General features: G+C 44.2%; 1 protein-coding gene across 1 annotated transcript in view; it reads left to right on the top strand.

The window, feature by feature from the left end:
* Sema2a (Semaphorin 2a) overlaps positions 1–24,051 on the top strand; it is a 712,886-nt gene that overhangs the window by 50,088 nt on the left and 638,747 nt on the right. The window contains exon 2 of the mRNA XM_076432556.1: positions 23,174–23,239. The gene's annotated coding sequence lies outside the window, so the exon portion shown is untranslated. The remainder of the gene's footprint in view (positions 1–23,173; positions 23,240–24,051) is intronic.

Here is a 24,051-nt window from a genome sequence, read left to right as displayed (position 1 = left end):
TATATTATTTATTTTTTATATGTCGTCCACAACCCTTGTGCTTGTAAAACTGCACTAATTCGCTTTGGCATACTTTCTACTAATTTTTGGTCTTCCTCCAACATTTAATAATATACTTCTACAGTATTTTTTCTTATTCTCTGCACTGTCGATTGACTAACACTGCAAGTTTTCGCGTCAAGCCGTCATTCAAAAGAGAAATGACTTTTTTTAACACAATTGACTTCATATTTATTCTTACTCCACATGCGTGCTTTTCCGTTCGACTGGTTGCGAAGAACTGAGTGTTAAGACGTAGACTAATAGTTTGTAAACATACCAAAGTGCTAGATGGAAACATACTACATACTACGAACATTCCACGTAAACATTTCTTGTAGGGACCGGTGCAAAACCGACTCAATCTATTTTTGTTGTCATTGCTAAACGAGGAGACATTAATTATTGAAAAAAATTTCTTAAGTTACTTCTCTAACTATGATATAAATAATTATAATGTTGCTTTTTGGTTATTCTTCTATATTCCTAGCAATAAATAATGATTTATACAAAACTTGTGGTTATTGGTTCAGTTTTGCTTCTTACTGTATATTTGTACATCCCATCTGGACGTGTTCCGTGAAATTAAAGAATTTTAAACAGCACAGTTATTTTTGATCCTAGATACGGGGATACATATAGCAAACAGAAAAAAAAGCCCGAGGAAAAACGGCACGGTAGAAAATAATCTGGACCACGGAGCTTTGCCATGAAGCGCGTTGTTATTAATTTATTAGCGGTTTCACGAGCGCACACTGTTACTCGTCCGAATCGTTACCAAAGAATAATTAAAACGAGAGGATTTTATCTCGCCGATACAGCGGCAATCGGTGAACTGCACGAGCTCCGAGCAATTAAACCCGTTCGAGGCTCGCTGCTCGACGCTCTGCCCGTTTCATCCGTCCGTAGAAAAAGCCTGTGACCGGCACGGACACTTTGCGGATCAATAGTATCCCGATGGCATGCTTTTCGATAATTGTAACACTGCTGCGAAAGGCACGAAACTGGCTATCTCAACCTCGATGGCTCCGCAGATTTTTCTAGAGATGTTGGAGGAAGACATTTATTCTTCCTCGGTAAAAGTAAAAAGCCATACTTTTAATCGTGACTCGATACGCGGAAGTCGTCGCTCAAATACGATCTGTAATTTCTTAAAAATTCGCCAATAACGCAACTTTCTTATTTTTAATAATTCTTTATGGAACTTCTGCTAACACATTTGTGACGTTTTTCTGATTAAAATGAGACCAAACACGATACGGTTCGGAGCACATCTGCTTGTTCAATTGACAATTTAGTGGAACCTCGATTATCCGAATATATGTCATACGTTATTGTATATAATTGAATAAAAAATCATTACGAGCAAGAAAGTTTTATGACTGTTAAATTCGACAGGAGTAGAGAGGATTTAGTTTATAAAAAATTTGTCCGGCGATTAACGACCAACCTCGAAGACGCAGGAGCTGTGCTGAATTTCTGGCTGCAGGTAAACATGAATGATTAGCGCACGTAACGCGGTTGAAACTCGACGCTCGTTCGGCAAACTTGCGGAGACGCGGCAGTTCCTCGGATATCGGATCGGTCGTCATTCTTGTCGGTCGTAATATTAATTGGTTTAATTAAGTTGCCGAATTGCTACCGCTCTGTCGGCTTGTCCCGGATTAATGCGTGATCAGATACGGAGGACCATCTTGCCTGCGGTCGGTCTTCGTGAAATGTGTCACGCGTCGCTCGTCCGACCCGCCGTTACGCAAATTCGATCTATTAATTAGCCACGATGATTTATTCAATGAGCAAGCGTCGTTTAATTTGCGGAAAGCGGTCCGCGACGGGGCCGACGAGTTTCTGCGGAACCAGCAAACACGGGAACTGGCAAACAGCGGGATCTGTTTCCCAGCAACAAAAGGAAACGTTTCAGGCGAGTTAATTTACAGATGTGTAAAGTAATTTATAAAAATTAGCGTAATGCAATTTATCCTTCGAGATTATGTCCGTTTAACAGGGTCTCGACGCTCGATTCTTGGCGCAACGATAAAGAAGATGCAACTTATCCTATAAATAGTGTACCTCTGTGAGGTACGCTGCTCGCACACGCGGTAAAGGAAAATATAATTAAATGGGGTTTTAAGGTTTGCATAGCGAGTGGAGTGTATTAAAGGAAATTATATTTCTTAACCGTGGCGCATAAACCACTCTTAAGTATGTCGGCTCGTATTAAAAAATACCTTCCATTTCTTTTCGCCGGTGTACGGAAGACGTCGTGAACGTAATTTAATTTTCCCGTGGAACTCGAGCCCCGGCATAAAATCGAAACTGTGTACGTAGTTTCAGACTAACGTTCGTTTTAATCTGATTTTCCAAGCAGGAATGCTCGTTACGCTTCATTCCATTCAATTTTCCTTTCATCGTAACCTTTGAATAATGTATCGTGAGCATCGCTGCGTTTTCATAATCATCTACGAAATTAGAGATTACGCGTAAGAAGATAAATCGGAAATATGGAACGAATTCTCTCGCGTAAACGGTCTCAGGTTTTAACGGATGTTAGCTCGAAACGTTAACAAATTCATTTCCTGAGCAACAAACATTTCTTCAGCGATACAGCAATTCTGGGTAAATAATATCCACGCTGATTCATTCGGGAAGAGTAAAATGTTTTGCGAAGCGATTTTCATCGAACGAGAAAATGAAGGATTTTTCTAAAATGGAATAACTTTTCCTCGCAGGGGAAACGTCTAGATGGAAGTTTTTACACAGCTTAACGTTGTAATGGGGTCATGCCAGGCTACTGTGCAGAGAAAAACTTCGAACGTAATACGACATCACTTTTCGAAGCAGAATTTTTCACTCGATGTCCATCATTTTCGCTTCCTAGCGAACACTTCGAACTGTTTCGCTTGTTCTTCTTCCAGTGACCAGTTGCAATTCATAAATTTAATTAGATTCAGTTGCATGATCACAACTTAATTGAACGGAAAAGAATTCATTGGTTCTCGATCACACAAATGTTTACGCGGAGCCGAAAAAAAAGGCAGTTACCCACGAAACCAATTTTCTTATTTCAATTGTAATTATAACAGAAAACTAATTTCATTCCCTATACATACGTATGTTACTCATGTGGGTAATTTTAAGTAATAATGCTTACTAAATTTTCATAAATATCAGCTCACATCAAGGTAGCATGTAACAAGAAAATTCTCCACCACGCTTTTATCGATTGACACGAGTCATGTAGTGTTTCCAAGATACTTCGCTCGTTACTGCCTCTTATAACAGGCGCTGACGTATTACGTAACGAAACAGCGAATGCAAGTAATATGGAACATCATTCTTCGCGGTCCATTGTTAACTCAAATTTAAACGTGAACGGTATAACGAGTATTATATACGTCGACGTCGTAAAATCTATCGGTAATCCGCCATGTTACATGATCAAAATACAGTGATGTGTAAACGCCTTAGACCATCGGTGCACACCTTCGCAGAGCAAACTTTTATATTACTGTGCATAAATAAAACTTGATCTTCTCTTTTAACATGTTGACTGGCGAGCTCAAAAATTCCATAAAATCAAAGCAATTTATTTAACGAAGCTTCTGCGTTATGCGGATCGTGACCTGATTCGGCGCACAGGATATATGGACCGTTTATTTTAAAAGTGGTGTAAGTCCATTTTCTCTTGTTTCGAGAAAATTAAAGGTTAACGTAATATGTTAATTAAAAAATTTAGGCAAATTATATGAAGTCTGGCAAATGCCGGAAAGCTTTTTATGTGTTCTATCATTGTATTCGTCACTAGCTCGCTAGTTCTTCTGCAAGAGCCATCCATTTTTCCACGCATGTCTTTCGGAATATTCTCATGCGCTTTTAGGATACGATCAATTCGTCCAGTAGATATTTGGAAAGTATCAATGAAAAACTTCTTACATACTAAACTGTTTCCACCAGAAGTGATCAGGTAAAATTTATAAGCATATGCCCTCATAGTGACCGAATTATTTCTAGGCCTTCTTCTCTTGACAGTTTCACGTTGAACATTACAATAGAGAAATACATTTTGCTTATTAAAATCACCTATATTCCAGAACTTATCAAAAATTTCTATACGTTGTGTTTCATTAATACGTTCTATACATTTCTTCGAGCAATTACAACTTTTGGATTTAAATTTTTTGTATAGTATTTTTGTCCAGTATTTCGCTTAATTTTGTTTATTTGTTGCATATATTTTCCTTTATTTTGTTCTGCAGAATCTAAGTTCTCAGTAACAATATCCTCATCTGATGAACATTCTACCTCTATTATTCTTTTTCTCTTTTTACTATTCGTTAATTTGTTGTTCATAGCGGAATTATCTTCATCCTCTGAATCTAAGATTATTCTTCTGTTTAAATTCATCGGCTTTATTTCTGTGTGAATTTATTTAAAATTAAATGAAATAAATATTTTCAATTGTCATAAAATAATATTGATTTACCATTTGTTCTTACCTATATCACTATCTGATGTTAATATGAAGTTATCCATTTTAGGAAAAAATAGAATAAGTAACCTAAACTAGTAACTCTTGACACGTAATATGACACGTAATATAAAACAAATGTAGAATAACAGGCTACTGATCTGATTGGCAACCATCTGCTAAGCCACCTACCTCTGTCAATTGGAGTTACACCACTTTCATAATCGATAATTATGCAATTTCATTTACCGACCAATTTTAAATTGTACAAAACATGGGAATTTTTTAAGAAATTAAACACGGACTAGTTATACATAAAAAATTTACATTAAATTAAGCATGAATTACGTGATATCTCATTTTTTTCAAAAATGGTCTTACACCACTTTCAGAATAAACGTTCCATAGTCCATATCATTGTAAAAATGAATTTTTTAATCGGAATATGTATTCGAGAATCTTGCGATGATCGTGATGACTGTACGTCTTTATAAGACGAAGTATTTTTGTTACTGGACGTGAATTATGTTCGCGTTGGGTTCAAGTTTATTTTCTGGTGAAAATGGCGTCCGCGTCGAAAGAGATTCCACTGCAAGGAGCAATCGCAGTATCAGTCCGTGGAGCAAGATTCCGAAGACAACGATATTCATTCTCCCGGAGTATGGTGTGTCGGTGTCCACGGATTTTTCCGAGTTTCACGCGAGGACCGCGTATGGAAATACCCATCAGACGTGTTCGCTCTGATGGCACGAACACCGGGGCGGGCGTGCAAAGACAATGCATCGCGTCAGCCGTCTGGAGAAATTTTCAGCATTCTCTCTTTGCTTTTATGCGATCTCCTTCGCGCCCTCCTGCCTTTCTCCTCCCTGCGGCAGTCTACACGGTTGCACCTTCGAAGATCCGCGGTCGGAAGACAGATACGTCAAGAAGAAAGTCAGAATCTTATTTCCCGGGATGCTTCTCTTTCCCTGAGCCTTTTCTTCTCCTTCTCTCTTCGTCTCGCCCGATGCGCGCGCCTTTTTCCGCCGATGCGACACGCCGGACGCGACCTTCCTATCTCGCATCACTGGCGATGGAATAGCGTATCAAAACTGTAAGACGCGGCCCGTAGGGGGTTGACAGTCTTTGCGGTGTAGGATCACGCAGGTCTGGGATACCAGACGTCTCTCGAGAATCTCGTTCTCGAAAGACGCTAGGAATCGTTTTTCATCCTTCAACTGCGGGAGCATCGCGGACAAGGGACTTAGACCGCCTATGTCCGAGACCCATTTTAATAAAAACCGACCTCTTCGGGGTCCTCTTCGTTCGAGCACGTTCGACGACCGAGCCTCGTTTAAATTGCTGAAAGCTAATTTTTGAGGATTTAGGTGGGTTCAATACAGTTGTTGACGATGCGACGCTATTATGCAGTGCTAGAAATATTTACCGCGCCGCTCGAATATTATTTACATCTCCCTGGTTATTAACAACGCGAGCGTAGACAACGCATTGTCATTATCATATCAAGTATTCAGTACCCATTCATTGGCGACCTATTAAAATCTCATGACTATGTTTAATTATGGATACCATGCAAATTTGAGAGTGATGCACAACAAACATTTACAGTTTGTTGTCCTGTCTTGTTGGAACAATATTAGTGGAAGCTAGATTTTGTGTATGCATGAGAAGAATGATTAGCTGAAGCACAAACGATACATGTTATTTTTGACTAATTAACCCTCAACCTTATTCCACGAACTGAATCCGTCCTTCGGTGTTAAATCGACGCAATGGTAAAGGATCGATGAAATAACAAGGCAAACAGTTATTTTTCGATGTTTCTCGCATTAAAATAATAAAAGTCGCGAGTTTTCGGGAAAATTTACCTACAAATGACAGACCAGTATAACTTATTTCGAGAGAACTGTGTCGAATTGACAGGAGGGACGGTAGAGGGCTGAAATCTAGAGAAAATTTTGATTTTGCGTAAAGATTCACGGTGTGGCAAGTGATTCGAGAGTCGGCGTTCCACGCTGACAATGTTAAAGCAGAGTCGATCGTTCGAAAGAGTTAATTGAACGTCGCTGAGGCAGGTGAAAATATCTTTCTGGAACGTTTGCTTGACGACCGTTCCACTTTCGCGGGCGACTCAAGAGAAACGAGAGGGTCGTAGGTGGCGGCGAAGGAAAGAAAATCGCGAGCTGCGCTGGTGACTCGATGTATCGAATTTCGATCACGTTCACTTTCCGTGTACTTTCGGTGAATTGGTGCGAATATCGCGTCGCCCCGAGCTAGAAAACCTCGTCGCGCTTTCTGCGGTCACAAATTCAATTTTGCCGCGTGTGCGTGTGCCCCGAGCGGACCGACTGTGTGTGTGCGCGTCGCTGGAAAGAGGTTACCGACGGAATTAAGGGGAAAGAAACGAAGGAAAGTACAACGTTAATCAAACAGAAAGGCGAACCACGTGAGAGCGAACGTGTAATTGCCGACTCAAGTTTTCTGTAAGGCCTGTAATCAACGGGCCTTGATTAATCAGGCTGCTCGGCCAGTTGCTCGACGCCGAGGAGAGCTTCTTTAAGTGACCCAATCTGCAAAGTAATCGTGTTTACGTGGCCGCCGTTCAAGAAGTAGGGTCGCTTTATTTTAGAAAATCGTCGGGCTCTCGTTTCAAATTGAACACTCGCTTTGACTCCTCCAGCTTGGAGAACGTTGCTCGATGTATGTGGAACGAAAATCACAGGTGCAACTGAAATCCTTGTCAATGAAAACGTACATCTATGTCGTACATGTCTACATGTACTTGCTCTCTCGTCCTAACAAGTTGTCCCTCGAGACGTCATAAGGGGAAAGACAGTCCTCGCTCGCAGCCAATGGTTAGGCCGCGACGTTACACACTTTAGCCAATAATTCGGCGAGAACCGAAAGTGCCAGTGGAATGACCCAATCGGACGGCTTGCCGCCGCATTCCTTTTGAATTCCTGTTAGGAGACAAGTTGCCAGCCACGGGATGTACATCCAGTGTTTTTTATTCGAAGAAGACATTTTTCATTTCTTGTGAATGACCTTGAATGACCTCGGAAGACAAAAGTGTTATAGATCAGTGAATTCGTCTTGAGACAGGCTACACGCATAGCTAAATAAAAACTTACCGTTCCGTATGGAAAACAGAAGTCGGAGAAGAAGAAACTTCGAATGGGACACCCTGTATAGTTCATGAACGACGCATGAACAGCCCGCACGCCCCAATTACAAATTCACCAGAATTCGCACTGGTAATCGCCAGGCGCTTCGTTGACCTAAAATCGCGACTGCATCGTCCGAGCGCACTGTCTTTTTGGGCTGCTTGTTTTTCAGGGAGGTCTTGGGATGGGGAGGTGGTGGGGCGGGCGGATCGCGCCGGAAGGTTAACCAGGGTTGATGTATTGAAAACAACCCCCGTCCGCTATCTGGACAGCTTATCATATCCATCATTCCACCCTATTTGTACGGTCCGGCGCGGGCCGTGTTCGCGAGCGTGGAACGCGCGGATCGCTCGCGTATGCATGTATGTACGCGCAAACAATCTAGTCGGCCGACTGCTCTCTTTTTCACAGTTAAAACCGTCGCGTCGGCTTCTCCTGTTCAAGGCTGCTTCGCCAGATGTTTTTTCATAATCCGAAGGCGCGGTAGACACACAATCGCGGAAAGAATGCAATTAAGTTGGCCGCGCTCTTGTTCCGCATGCGGAAAGGAGATGTTTTAATTGAAATAACCGAAATAATCTGTGCGGCTCGCGAGGATGGACGGCGAACGGATTAAACCGGCCGGATCCGTTGATTTACTGTCGCAAAGTGGCCGGTAAAATAAATGGAATGATGTTTAATAAAAAAAGGGAAAAAAAACAAACGAACTCGCGTTTTTAATATCACCGACTGCAACCGCCCGGGCATCTTTATTAGTCGGGGGCTGGTGCTGCTTACAAATAAACGGTCCCGCCTCCTTCCGCTTAATTCCGTTCGAGATGGGCAAAGCCGCTTTCAACTTCACGAGCACGGAAGTAAAAGTTTCTTCCTGTATGGCTTGTACAGAGTGGCTTCTTCCCTCTGTTATCGCGGTACGTTGATTACTCTTTTTCGTTTCACAAAGGAACCTGCGGCTTGATTGTTCCGTCAGTTACAGCGAACACGGCGGAAACGCGAGATCGGAAAATCGGTGTAGCTATTGGACATTCTTTGTAGGGTATGTATATATCGAATACACGTAGACCGACATTCGATTGAGCCGTCTGTCTGTCGGATTGTAAGGCCGATTACGTCGCCCGACAATTTTGCACGGCGCTCAGCGGCTGTATACCGAATTAATTAAACAACCGATTTCTCGTAACTGAACCGATCTACGTAGGCGATCGCAGATATTTTTACGCGGTTAATTAGTTCCAGCGCTTTTTGCGTAAGTCGAATAATCCGTGAACGCCACAGCGCTGAAAAGTTATTATGTAACACTTTGTCTACCAAAAGTCTATTGATAGGATTTTCAATAATTGTGCTGTACCAAAAGAAAGCATAGAAATTTTCTTTTACATTACAATATGAAATGAAACTATTAGATGACGTTATTGACTTGTTAGTTACCAATGAAAATTGCTGTTGCTATTGAAGGTTCCATTAATAAGTGTTTAGCCGGGTACCATAGATTTTTCAAAATTATGCGATAATCACCGGTCGGTAATGTGTTAACACTATCTGATTTGTACATACTATATGTATCTACTATGTTCATGGAAAATTTATCGTTCATAATTAGCTGAATGTCTTCGCTGTACACAAGCAAACACTTGGTATCTTCGCTTCTGTCACATATATAACGACAAAGCTCAGGTTCAGGCAATCAAAAAACGAATTTCACAGTTCAAATGCAATGATAATTACGATTTGATTGATGGTTATTGTTGAACGTTTCGGAGATTCTTTGATTCGGACAACTAGCAGAGAACTCTAGACCTGCGTGAGCGGTCTTCGATCGATTAGATTGCGCGTCCCTCTGGGAAAATGTACAAATCCGATATTGATTCTCGAACGTATGTATTTCGCGTTGAACGTTTTGCGATGCGATTAAGGATCAACGATGGTCTTCGCCGATTCCTGGAAAGACAGGATCACTGTGTACACATTTTTCTGAGCGACAGTACACCAAAACTTGTTTCCAGCTGAATGATACATTTCTTTCTCTATTATAAATTACGACGAAATTTTGAGGATGGATAGAGCAATGAAATGAAATTCTCTCTCTCTCTACTCGCGCAAGGATGAAAAATGTTGAACTTCATTCATACATATTCCGCTTACATTTATTACAGTAGTTATTACTCCGCAGGTTTAAGGAACAGAAAGTTACAAGCGGATGAGAAAAGTTATAACAATTACCTATAGAAGCGCGGGGGTAAAATAATTACGGTTTCACAAGAATGACAGGGGTGCGGTGAAGTAGGTAGATACCCTCCTAGTTTGTAAAAGTTAATGCGTAAGGAGGCGGCTTTGAAAACTCCGGACCCTCCCAGCATTTATATCCATTTATTCGGAAAATGGCCCTGGTGAGCATATGCGCGCTTATAAATATTAACAGGGACATCTCATTATTTTACATTTTGAGCCCGTAAGCCATATTTACGAGCGATGTCCCTTCCTGCTTCCAGGCATGAACGGTCCCTTCCCATAGCATTCCGGCACATACACCGAATCGCCTTTATTCCGCTATCAAATCGGGACGGTAGATTTCGCCGATATTTTAATTCACAATTGAAAACTACCCTCTTTCGCACATGTCGAGGGATGATATTCTAATCGCTTTTAACCGGATACCATCGGTAGGAATAAATTTGAATCTTTCCGCGCTGCACTTGAATAATCTAGAAACCAATCTACGTTAAAATATTCGCGAGAATAAGGCAAGCATGTAGACGAAAAATGTAATATTTCCGCTGATAAAATGAATTTTAGAGCAACAGTTGATTAACCATTTCTTTGAAGAGGCCAAGTGTTAGGTATGCATTTCACATGTGCATAAATAAATAGTTACTGCTTCCGAAAATTCTATCCAAGATCGATAACAGGATCAGGACGTCCGAACAGCGTAGAATCAGAAGGACGAGCTCCATCTAAGAATTGCCTCGTTTCCGGAAGGTATATTAAATATATACAAGGTGTCGAGACATTTTTGCAAGTGATTCGAACATTTTTGGGACACCGTATAAATCGTGGGTGACGGTTTCCATAGGACAGAATATATCGTCTACGGCTTTTAACGAGTTTAAAGGGGGCTCGTGTAGAACAGGAAATTCCGCGATTTCTATAAAAACTACAAGCACCACTTCGACGGATCTATGCGGCGGAGGTCGGGTCTCTCGACGGCGTTATCGGCAGAGCTTAAACTACGTACGGCTTTATTAATTTTCGTTCCGCCACGCCGTTTTGTGTGGGCTCAGCTCGCAAAACTACAGTTCGTCGATATCTCCGAACGAATTGCAGCATATTGGTGGTGAAAGGAAGCGGCTGAAGTGTTCAGCCGGACGGCGTATCAAACTATTGGCTCTCGCACCGGTCGAAACCATAACGAGCGGCCATGACCCTAGTAAATCCATTGAAATCGGTTGAATGAGGATCCCGCGTACGCGCTTCGAACGAGAAACTATGGAGGAAGGAAATAATAAAGGATGGAAAACCGAGTCCGCGGCGTACGAGGCAACGATGGAGGAAAGGCGTTCTAGAGATAATCTAAACGCGACGTGATGGAGAAGTGGCAGGTCAGACTAGGCGAGTTGTCAGCTCATGATGGATGGACACGCGGCACGTACGAGCGGAAGATTCTCTCCTCTTTTCACGTAGACTTTGCCATGCTCTCCTCTGTCCGCGCGCGCCGTGCTCCCTTTTCCGTCTCTCTCCCCTTTAGGAAAGCAGCGCACTCCGCTTGTCGTTACCTCGCGCCTCATTTCGCCGATTCTTTGCACCAGAATAACAAGCGACAGTCGCTTGCTCCAGTTTCGCTCCGTTCTGGAATATCCTCATAAAACAGGGTAACTATCCTGTCTTCTAAATAGATTCTCTCGCTGTTTGCTCGGACAGGAACGGAAACTTCGCGGAACCACGGGAAGAATTATTAAATCACGGCGATGGTCTCGCTTTATACGCAGATAGCAGAAAACGCGAATAAAACGAGTCGGACTAGCTTCAAGCTTAAATTTGTAGCTTCCCATGTATCCTGCTTTGTACTCTTATCGTTTAGCGTTAACAAACACAATTTTCAATAACGCAGCTGCTTAAACTGCACTTCATCAGAAGTTCGTCTGTAGTCGGTCGAAGAAGTAGTGAAGCAAAAGTGGAACAAACTACATATAGTCAGACGAGTGGACTGGGAACCGTTTGCGATGGAACGAGCACAATTAGCAGAAGCAATACCTTTCTGTCAATGTTGAATGTAAGATGTGAAATATTAAACAGTTCGAGTACTGTGAAATTATCAAGAATTAAAAATGTCGCTTCTCGTAAATGATGATTTGAGGTTAAATTTAATAGGGTCAGATTATTGTTGGATAAGCGGAATGAGTTAACATATGGTCGAACAAGTAGAATGCAGAGACATATGGTCGGGCAAGTAGAACATAGCGACATATGGTCGGACCAGTAGAATATGGACTAGCTCTGATGAACAAGTAGAATACAGACGACCTTATGACTACACGAGCGAAGTAGGGTAGACGTCTATAGCTAGTCAGATGGGATAGCGACGACTTACAATCAGAATAATTGTGCAATGTTATATAACAAAATAAGATAGGAGTGAATTTTTGAATTTTCCTTTCTGTCGATCGTAGATAGTGCAAATAAACAATTCAATGATTTCGGCGCCGCAGGTTTGATCAAATGTTACCCACTAAGCAATTTTGCAATTTAAATTGTTCTCAGCGTTCCGATCCAAATGTGGACCATTTTCAAGAGAAATTTTGCGTCTGTAAAATACTATAAGCTATAGTAATTGTTCAACAAAACCGGTTAATAACAATAAAACTTTGACATACTTGCTAAGTGTAAACGAATTATATAAATTCAATGATGGAACTTTTGAGAAATGATCAGCAAAGTCACAATATCATTTTATATAAAAGTATATGTGAAATAAAGTTATATTAAATATCTCAAAGGTTCAGAAAACATTTCAAGTAACGCGAGTGACTCGTTTCGAACGCGGAACAGACTTCGCGTTTGTCGGAGATGTTTCGGACGCGGTACGATTTGTTGCTAAATCGTTTCGTTTTTAAACAACCGTCTTGGCCGATATTATCTTCGAAATAAGCTTCGTAACGCCGAGCAAGCCGTTCTCTATCGCGAAACAATATCGGAGCAACTTCATAATCGAACCGGTCGTCCTGAAATCCTACGTGAGATATCCTCTACGAAGGATATTTTTGTAAGAGACAATTCCAGAGCTCTCTGGGGGTTTCGCCGTCTCTCTGTCTCTCCTCGCCCGCGTTGAGACCTCCTAGATTACTCTGCCACCTCGCCTATTCCTTCGGTTCCCTCGTATCCTTCGGTTCCCGTTCGCAAACTCCTCGCCCGTAAGAGAATGCCAGGAGTTCACACTCCAATTCTCCGTTTCTATGGAACCGTGGGGGCCGCGGGAGAAGAAAGAGAGAGAGACCGTCGCGGAAGATCAGAAATATTTCGTAACAATATGCATACGTAACGTTGCATTGTTCTCATCCTTTTTCCGCGGCAGTTCCGTACTGTAATTTGGAATGTTCCCGCGCGACGTCGACGTTATATCCGGCCGCGCGCGTGTACGTACATACATTCCTTTGACGTCACTCTATCCTGTCCTACTTTCGGTTTTCGTTTTTCGATGACATTCGCCGCGGTCATTCAACTCGCTGTTTCAGATTAATTACTACGTGCTCTTTATTTTCGACGTATTAACGTCGCATCTATCTCGCGTAATTCGCTGTTTGCCATGTCGGCTTACGCCGTCGGTCCCACTGTAAATAGTTGAAGAGATCGTTGTTGTTGAAGCACACACCGGATTTAGCCGGGAACGCGGAATCGACGAGCACAATTTTACTGTTCGCTGCTGGGGAAAATTTATCGTCGCATTGAAAGCTGCTGGAACGAAGACCGTTGTCTCTCCAAATTTTTTCGTACGAGTGATAACTAGCGGATTTTACACAATGCGTTCTATTAGTCGACATTCAGGAAATTTTACAGATGAACGAGCTCACTCAAGTTTCTCAACCGGACGATCCGCAGACTTTTTCGACGGCGTCTTATAAAAATTGGCCCATTAATCCCGGCCGGCGAACGACTCTTTCCCCCGCGCCATCCACCTTGGCTTACCCAGCATGCTCTCCACTTTTTCGCCTCCAAAGCTTTGCCGCACGTCTCACGCTGTAATTCTCCGGCTGCCTCTCTCCCTTTCTCTCTCTGTCTCTCTCTTCGGCGGCGAGGAAGTATTATCTTCAAGGCTACACCGAGTACAAGCAAAATTTCAGTCCGCGGAAACGACGAAAGTTCACTCTCTGTCATACAGCCCGGTTCATTTCGTGTACTTCAATCTTCGGGATTCTTCGGCGTACCCACTTGTACCGTCGCCCCTTGCTTTTATTAGGGCAAGTAGCGGTCCATAATCCGACCGGCGAACCATACGATCGATACCACTGCGACGACCGAAGCTACTTTAATCAACGTGCTCGAAATCGTTTTCGTTCCGTCTGTTATCTGACAAACGTGCTGGGTCGGGTCTTTGTCAAAGGGCCCTGGAATTTCTAGTGCGTTGTTTCAACGCGAACGTAAAGGCAGTCGCGGATAAAAAAAAGAACAAAGTCGCACGTTGCAATTGAGAAGTTGCGAATCAGAGAATAGGAAAATGCGGGATTGTGGAGAACATATTGAACGCTAGCCAAGGTCTGGAAATTGGGTAGCAGTAGCACGACAACACCTTGAAGAGGCAAAGATGATAATTTTTGGCCAGTTTGGTTACGTGGTGGTGGAGTGTTTATGCTTTATTCCACATCCCGTTGCAATGGAGAAGTTGCAAATCAGAGAATAGGAAAATGCGGGATTGGAGAACATATTAAACGCTAGCCAAGGTTTGGAAATTGGGTAGCAGGAGCACGGGCAAAGATAATAATCTTTGGCCAGTCTAGTTACGTGGTGGTGGTGGTGGTGTGCTTATGCCTTATTCCACATCCGCGACTGCTCATCAACGGTAGCTAGCCCTCAAGACAGACGATATGTTCACGCTCTAATTCTCGTGCTCGTGGTTTGCCGCCGCTGAGAGAAGGGTCTCGGGTACGGGCAAGCGGGGTGCCTGTCTAATACCCGTTTTCTTGGTGCCTAGAGCGACAGTTAGAATCCACGTATTCCGGCGTGTACACAAGGACAGCCGGCGTGTATACGTGTCCTTTATTCGCGGAGTGTTGCCGGCTGGCACAAACGAGAGTCCAGTGGACCGGAAGGTGAGCTCGCAGGCAGTGTCCGCCCGAAGCTTGCAAGCGTGTCTACCGTTTCCGCAATTTGTGCTTGCGGCTTCTCGCAGACGATGCCAGACGTACGGGTAACGAGCAGTTCGTGCACGATGACGAGCACGAGTGCATTTTTCAACGGCGGGCACCGCGACGTCGGCTCGCGTCGAAGCCAACCCCCTCGTGCCACAGGAAACCGGGGGCGAAAGCGTTTATTAAATGTCTACAAGATGCATCGCGACCCTGGTTCGCGGGTAACCTTTGCTCGCGTGTTTTATGCTTCCTTGGAAATTCCTGTTACGTGGTTATAAATCCGCTCGAACGGGCCACCGTCTGCTGGACAATTCGGTTCAACTCGCTCGTATCCCTGATTCGATGCTCGAACGCGCAACTGGTCGCTAAATAATCGTTAGACTTTAGACATTAGACATCGTGAAATTCAAAATTGTTGATTTCTCCTCTACTAAAATCATTGAGGAAAGAAATAACATTCAATTTAGTTTCTATTTCTTGCAATCGATGCAGACAATTTTTATTTTGTATAAAGATCCGCAGTCTAGTAATTAGACTGATTAGAATTTCCAATTTTTATAGACAAATTTTAAGAAAGTGTAACGAATTCTATCGAAATTTATAGTATATCATTTTTGGAAAATTTCCATAAGCCATAAATGCATAAAGATCCGCAGTCTACTAATAATCACGTGTATCTCTGCCGTGAAAATCTTCTAGGCGGGATGGATGTCTTTTCTTTTTCTTCTACCCCCCATAGCATCCCTCCAGGACCTGTTACTGAGACATTACAACCAGGGGGATGGTCGGCAATCACTGCACCGACTCCCGACACGTTGAATGTGCCGCGTATCTGCGTTTCCTATTTCTCTGATTTTAAAATCTTTCCAAATTCCAATATTATCTCCTATCTATGCCTGGGTTCTGGAATTTGAAAAGCGTATGTAAAAGGATAATATTATCCGCGCTGGAAAAAAGGGATTATCATAATTGGTGCCCTGGTAGAATGAAAATTTTATAATAACGAATTCCGCTAATGAGAAGTAGAATTAAGTCGGATAGCTGACCATGTGCGGCATTATAAATGGACGAGTCGAAGTCAAATTTGGATAGCTGATGGATCATGAACAATTACGTAACAGCGTCAAATGTCTACTGAAAAAAATTTATGTTCTTCGATTTCGGAAATTGTAGTCGCTTTAATACAATCAAAACAATTGAAAGATATTTTCACACATTAATATTCATTTCAAACGACAATGAAAACAATTGATACGGCTTGATAAAATTATAATGAAAACGCAGTATTTTCAAATAGTTACGAATCAGCGATTTCTCACTAAAAACAAGAAATCTTCCCCTGAACAAAAAAGGAACGTGATCGATAGAATGAAATGAAAATGTTGGACATTGCGATCCTTTATGGATACGGCGAAGCCCGAAATGAGCCAGCATAAGCGCAACGCTAGGGAACAAGAGCACGCGATTCGAATAAATTCTCCGTCAATCGGCTCTGTCTTCGTCAACAAATACGGCCATAATCGGATTTACGTTTTGTCGGCCGACAGGTGGGAGTCGGCTTTTCGCTCCTGGCGCCGCCAAAAAAACGAATCCGTCCCGGGCGCCGATTATGCGACTCGCTCCCGTCTGGATTATACTCGTCCGTTGACAGGGACGGGGCTAATGTTTCCGTTCCACGGTCGGAACGGTTTTAAAAATGCACCGGGACGCACTAGTAAATGTCCAGACTACGCCTGGGGTAGCGTCGCGAAACAAGGGGGTTTCGCGGGGCTGCGAGAGGGTTGTATCACGGACAGAGCTGCCCCACTCCTCTTCTCTCCTCTCATTTGCTCTCCTCTCCTCCCCGAAGCTTGGTAACCGTCGTGTTCGCGGCGACCCCCGACGCGCAGCAATAAATTTGTTTTAAAAAGCGCTTTTGTTCGTTCTACGCGTGCGTGTCTGGTACGCGCGTTAGTCTGCGCGCCACGCGCTAAAAAACGACAAGAGTAAACGCTAAATCTCGGCGTAAAATAGGATCCACCGCTGCATGCGGGGGAGGAGCGAACATCTCGCCATCTACGTACCGACGCGACCGTCAAGCGTATTTACAAAGTCGTCGAGGTACTTCCGGTTAAATCATTGCATCATGTGTGCCAATAATTTCGCTGCAGTTCTATTCAATTGGTCATGCTCTTAGTTCAAATCTGTCTTTGTGAGCAAGAACGTCGCATGTCGCATACTTTCGCTTTCGAGATATTTGAGTTTAAAGTTTTGGATATAGGACATCGGTTAAATTGCATCATTTTTTTTTAGCATTTCGAATGAATGCATACATTTTTTGGAATTGTGACATGCGGCGTTTTTCCTTACGACCACAGAAATCATTCTTTCTTCCCGATCTTTCGCAGAGCCTGATTAACAGCCTAATTCAGAGTAAACGCAATATTTCCAAAAGTTTCATTACATACCGTCTAGTAAACTGAAGTCGTTTGCTGTATGTATGAAAAAGTTATTCTGATTTCAAATGTGTGCCACGAATTACGAGACTATGAATTAAATATACCGAAAAATTCGAGATTATGCATCAATTGAGCTAATTACGAGACGGAATGTTTCATTCCGGATACAAATTTCAAGAAATTCGAGTGTATGCATGAATTCAGCTTTAGAGTACAGGATTTGCGTATTTACCAGAAAAATGTCGTGAAAACAAATCCGTAGGGCTCAAAAAAATTAAAGCAATCTAGCCAACGTCTTATGCCGAGTTCGTACGCGTCAAAGCTTTAAACGGCAACGTCTCGATAGCAAAAGTATGCGAGATGCGGCGTTCTTCCTTACAAGCACAACAGTACCGTGCGATATCTGTTTAAAAGTCCGAAAGTATTCGGCCGGTGGCATCATTTCGGCGAGATCGATGCTCGAAAGTATTTTCAGGGGTCACGGAGGGTTAACGAGAGGCAGGTTTGCAGAACGGCGAAAGAAGTTCATCAAAGTTTTCGAGGGGCGCGCAGGTATTCGAGGCACGCGCGGCGGTTACGTTAAATCAAACGGTTGACGTTGCACTAACGTGTGTAGGACACGCGACGGTTCCACGACCGTCGAGATAAACGCGCGAGAAGACTAGTTAGCCGCGACGATTCGCCGCGTTCAGGGTATCTAAACGAGGGAGCACAGGGCGTTGGGACGGCCGAGAATCAGCATGAAAATCCCAGCCGCCGTTTACTTAATGATGAAAGTTTCCGGCGTGCTGGGAGTGAGACCGGGCGTCCCGGAAGCTCTTAAAACCGGATTTAAGGTGTACGGGAAGAGCGTGGCCGTGGCCGTCACCGTGGAATCGGCCTCGTGGAATTTTCTACGGAAAGTTACGGCCGATTCGACCGCGATACGCCCCTGCATCGTCGGATTTACCGTCACTGCACATATTATTTGAGCAGGAGCGCGCATCACCGCGAGCGAGCGGTGCTAAATACTCGAGAGAGAGAGAGAGAGAGAGAGAGAGAGAGAGAGAGAGCACCCACGCTGCGCTCGAGCAATATATAGCATTCCAGATTTGTTTACCATATTCGTAGGCGAGCTGGCTAGCCGACGCCCACTGTTGCGATCAAACAGGCTGCCACATGCGCAACAATGAACCAGAAATGTGCAGCCTGCATCTCTCACGAAATGAGAACCTTCAATGCTATCGCTACCGGCAGTGCACAAAACATTTATTGGTATACGATACCGTTGCCAATATCGGTGCCTTTTTACAAACTTACACAGCCTGCTGTGAGTCGACGAAGGGATCGAATATTCGGTGAAAGCTGGAAATTAGATGGAGAAAAAGAATAAACATTCGAAAACATTGTAGCCGACGGAACAACCCTACAAATTGCGACTGAAATATCGGCTTCGGAGAATATTTTTGAAGCGTATAAAAATTTAACGTGGTTTTCAGTAACAGAGTTCTCGACGTAAGCGGATTTTCGGAAAATGATTTACGTGTGTGCGTACCCTGCAGGTACATTAAAAAATTCAGAAGAAGCACATCTCCAACGTTGGACGTCAGCAGATGTAAAAAAATTCGTGCAAAATATTTTTACGGGCATTAAATTCCACCACAAAACGCATAAAACATATATGTACATTGTACATGCGTGTGTTAATGTCTCTCAGAACTAGACTGTGGATCTTTATAAAAATTATATTCATTTTTGCCACTTGCTTTCGCGAACTATTTCGGAATGTTTCAGTGCAAATTGTAGTCCAAATTCATCCTGTCACATCTTTGCAAATCAAATTCACCTGTTTATAAATTAAATTCGTCTTGCTAAACGGGTTAGTACAATTACCAGCGCAAACACCTATAACGAACCGTGTACAATCGAATGAATAATTGCAACTATCCTTCGGCTAATGAAGATTTGAAAGATCGGCGTTGCAAACACCGCCGCCTATTCTTTGCGGAACAGGGTATTGAATAATTTATCGCGACGCGAAATCCGGCTATTTAATAAAGCCGATAATTAATTGGTTTAATTAAATTCCGGCAATAACGTCGATTACAATTATCTATCGTAATCCGGGGCCATGGTACGTGCAAAAATTCCCGATTGTCCGTTTACCATTGGACTCATGCGCGCCGTTTACAATCATGATACATGGAATCGCGCGCGGGTTCTTCGATTAAAATGAGCCTCCGCCTCCGCCTCCGGCGCTGACCGGCTATTACGGATTTATATATGCAAATCAGATTGGTATCGGTCCGTGGCTGCGAAAACGTCGTTGCAATTCGTTCGCGGCAAATTAAGCGGCGGACACATTTATGGACCGTATGCATCGTGTACATTTTTAATTATCATTTACGAGTCGCACTTTTGCAAATGGGCACTTCGCTTATGATCAATGCGCAATTCGAAAATTTTCATTTTCGTGTTATGTTACTGCTACCGTGGACGTGAATATTAAATGAATGCCGCCTGTCTCCCGGTCGATTCGGAATAACCATCGGATCGGATTTAAACTCGTTATATGCAAATGAGGCTGCAGCAAACTTATCCGTCTCCTAAAAATTTGCAAATTAATGTTTCTGCTACAAATCTCTGCAATTCGTACGAAAAGAAATCGACTTGGTCAGACATTTATTTCTTGTTCTGCTATTCAGATATGTCTATCGTCGATTCATTTTTATTTCGATCGTTCGTCCACAATTTTATCATTTCCCCATTTGTATTTCAATCCTTCAAGAAGAGCTACACAACTGTCCCCTACCGACAGAATTACGAAGATGAATCACCGAGACTTTCATAATTGTTCGAGGGGTGTCTGCGCAACATTTCCCTGCAGGTAAAATTGCGTTTTCTTTGGCTGTGTTATGTTTCCAACGAGGACTGGATGTGTATTGCTAAGGCAACAAATTCACCGCACAATATCCACGAATAAATTCAAACGTAATGGGACTGGTACGGGGTTAACTGGACACTGAAAGAGTTAATCAATTGTCGAATGGATACATCTTCCGAGCGAGCCCCTCGCCTCTAAATCTAGAGGGTGCACGGCCCGGCAATTACCGGGGCCGAAAAATTCGCTGGGCTCCATTATCCGGCGGAAAACTGGCGGAAGTTTCGCGGCGCAATATGTAAAACCGGCGTAAGTCTGGCGTGATACGGGGTGGCGCGGTTGGCGATAGAAATACGCCGTTTTCGCGTGGTTCGAGCGTAACCGTGGGTGGATGGTATAAGGAGAGAGAAAAGGGAGGGAAATCCCATCAAACTTGTAAGTGCCGAAAGTTAACGCCGCCGGTCCGGTTCGGTTCGGTTCTCAGTTTTTCTCGTCTCGCACCCCCGTGGCGTCCGTTGCTCCCTTCGGCAGTTCGCGGCCGGCTCTTCGGCGGTTCCTTGTTCAGGCCCGGGCAGAAACAAGTGGAAAAGTCGTGGGCGGTTAGCTCCGTCGCTTCTTCCCTCGTGCTGGTTGCGCGGGCTCGGGGATGAAGGAATGAAAAGTACTGCGAGGGAAATAATACGCTCGAAAATCCAACCCCGCCCCGCCTCGACGCTCGCGGGGGTTGGGGTGCGCGAAATAATGGCGAGTTGCTACCGCGGAAAATTCAGAGTCAACGACAGCGTTATTGTTTTTCAAGAGTTCCCCGGTACGAGGCGAACGGGGCTGGAAAGCTCGGGGGATGGTTCGAGCTTCGAGACGTCTGAGTCGCAAAGGAGACGCCTTTTTGTACCCCCTCCCTCCGGACGACGTTTAAGGCCGTGGCACTTCGGCCCGTCGCGTCGTCGTGTGAAGTTACTTTGAAATATCGTCGGAGCGACGGAATATCGTTACGCGCCCGATAACGCCGCGGTGAAACGCGTCGCGGCGCTGCGCGAGCACTCGAATCATGTTACAATATTTAATAACGGCGTAACGCGCGCGGCCTTCTCTCTTTGCCGCGAGTGTTCGCGCACGTTAATCGAAACGCTGTTTGCGCGGGAACGAGATGAAAGGGGTTCTCCCGGTACTTTCACTTTTTGCGATAAACGCGGTGGGGTGGATCATCCATCGCGATCGCCTTCAATTATTCTATTATTAAGGGGTTGTGTCGGGGCGACGGGAAAAGCAATTTTTGCGAACTTTTTTTCTGGGAAACTGGTTCTCCTGGAAATATGCTTTCGTACTTGAAAGGGTGTATTTTAGCAAATACCCTGTAATTTGTTTGTTCAAAAATATTAGCAATCCACGGTGACTCTTCGTTCTTTGTATCTTTCCGTTCTAGTCTTCAGTCTTCAGCCTGTTCTCACACAAGCCACAACCTTGTACAGTCGTTCTACTTAAAATATAAGTTATTCCACCATTCTCCGTAACAATTTAACCCTTATTAACTTCTCAGCACGGTTTTAAAATCAAGTTCACGATCTTTTCCATCCACGCACGTACAGTACGTAAACGGTATTCGTCAAACGTCGAACAAACGGGTTAATCTGCTTGTTCGAGAAGCGAGCATGTCGCCGACGACTGAAGAGCCCGTCGACGTCCAGGAGATGCTCTGACACGAGGGATGAAATGGTTCCTGCTCGAAGTACAAGCCATAGGTCTGTCAAATGAGCCGGCACCGATGCGGCCCACGGTTCAGCACCTCGCCGAGTCGGCGTGGCCCTCTAAAAAAAGCAACATCGTTGAATCCGGAGAATATTACCTTGTACGGTTTGTTTGATCGTCGTTGAAAAACTAGACGCCCCCTTTGTGTGTCGCGCAGACGGTTGGCCAGCTGGGGTCGAGAGAGAGGTAACTCGCGATCTCTCGTTCCTTTTTTTCCCCCAGCAGTCTGCAAATAACTCGCGCACGTTCACAGAGAGATTTCCTGGCTGTCCCCGTGGGAGACCGCATCTAATCAGGATGAATGGCCTCGCCTAGCAGTCTCGTCGTATCCGAGCCGACTTACGGCGGGACACTCTGTCCCCCACCATTCGTCGACAACCTGGGCATTTCACTCGATTCGGGGGAATGGGGTACGGGGATCGGCTGTCATCAGTCTTCATTATAAAACAGGTCTACCCCGGGGGTTGGGGTTAAATCTCGTTTGGCCGTCTCCCGTTTTCGACGTTCGCCGCGCCGGTCGCTACTCGACGAAAATCAGTCGCCACTCGTACCCAGACCCCGACGTGATCCAACGTTTAGGGGTCGGGACAGGCCATTCCGGCCAGGAGAGGGCCTCTTCAGCTTTTCGCCTCGAGTGCCACCTTGTCGATTATCCCCGGCACGTGATACGTCAACCGGTTCGTCCCGTCGAGTGCTTGGAAAAACACTTGGGTAACGAGAGCGGGAGAAAAAAATTCGGAGGAGGAAGGAAAGTGGGCCAATGAACACGCAGACGCGTGGCGCCGATCGATTTTCACTTTCGCTCGCGGAAATCACGGGGCTGTGCGTTCGTTCACCTAGCCCTCGATGGCCGAGCGATCGTTTCGCCCGATCCTCCGGATGAGTGGAAATTCATTTTTTCTTCTCTTCCCCAAAATCGCAAACGATTTTGCTGCACATGTTTTTACGATTGCGCGCTAATAATGGGACAAATCGTCCATTCTTTTGTTAAATGCCCATCTCGTCTGATTCATTTCTTCGTGAATGGAGGGTTTACAATTCAACAAATGAATTTATTACTTTCTAATCTTAGTGCACACGCGATCGTTCTCAGAATACTTATCCACCGATTGTTGTTCCAGAATCCGAAGTCTGAAGGGATCGAAGAACTGTGGGAATTCAAAGACGAAGTGCAGTACACGATCAAGGTAATTGCAATTCTTCATTAGGCAGCAAAACTAGGATTTAAGAATGTAGATACGGTTGCATGCACCGGTTTCAGCAAAGGAGAAAATTACGTTAGGTAACAATGAACTTCTATTATCCGTATGTCAACATTGAATCGTATCGTCTCGAGCAAAATGAACTGTAGCCCGACACCAACACAAATAAAACACTCCGGGAGACGGGGTTAAATAATGCAAACCCTCTCAACAAGGACAGAGGTGAAACATTCGCAAAAAGGTAAAAATTCGAGGAAACAACGAGAAGAAGAAGCGACATATCGGCGAGTAACTAAATTTCGCCGTGACTGATTTTTTTCCGAAACGGAGGCCATAACTTTAGGAAGAGAGACTTGGATAAGGAAGGATAATGCACTCGGTGCTGCATAATCTTCCTCCGTTCCGGAAGGGCGCGTGGAAAATTCATACAGTGACCGAAGATTTGGCAGCTGTAATCGAACAGGAAAATAGAGTATCGGTGGTGTGCGGGAAGTAGGTTAACGGCCGTCGCTCGCGGGGGTTGTTTTCGTTCTGGCGGACGGAACTGGATGGTTTTGGGCTGGAACGGAACGGAACGGTCCGCCGAATGTGTCATATCTACGCGCATTCATGAACTTCTCCGTGACAGTCGTACCATCGTGTCGAGGGTAAATAATTGATGAATAGAAGTGGGAGTCGGTGTCGCGCCATTTGCTGAATACTTGGTAGTCCCCGTAGCTCCCCGCGGAAAACCAGGCTGTAACGCGGACGGTGAAGTATCGAGCGCGTTCGAGCCCCGGCCCGTAAGTTCCTTCTCA

The sequence above is a fragment of the Lasioglossum baleicum genome, chromosome 10 (assembly GCF_051020765.1).
Source record: "Lasioglossum baleicum chromosome 10, iyLasBale1, whole genome shotgun sequence".
NCBI classification, from domain to species: domain Eukaryota; kingdom Metazoa; phylum Arthropoda; class Insecta; order Hymenoptera; family Halictidae; genus Lasioglossum; species Lasioglossum baleicum.
This window is presented reverse-complemented; position numbering and strand designations above follow the sequence as displayed.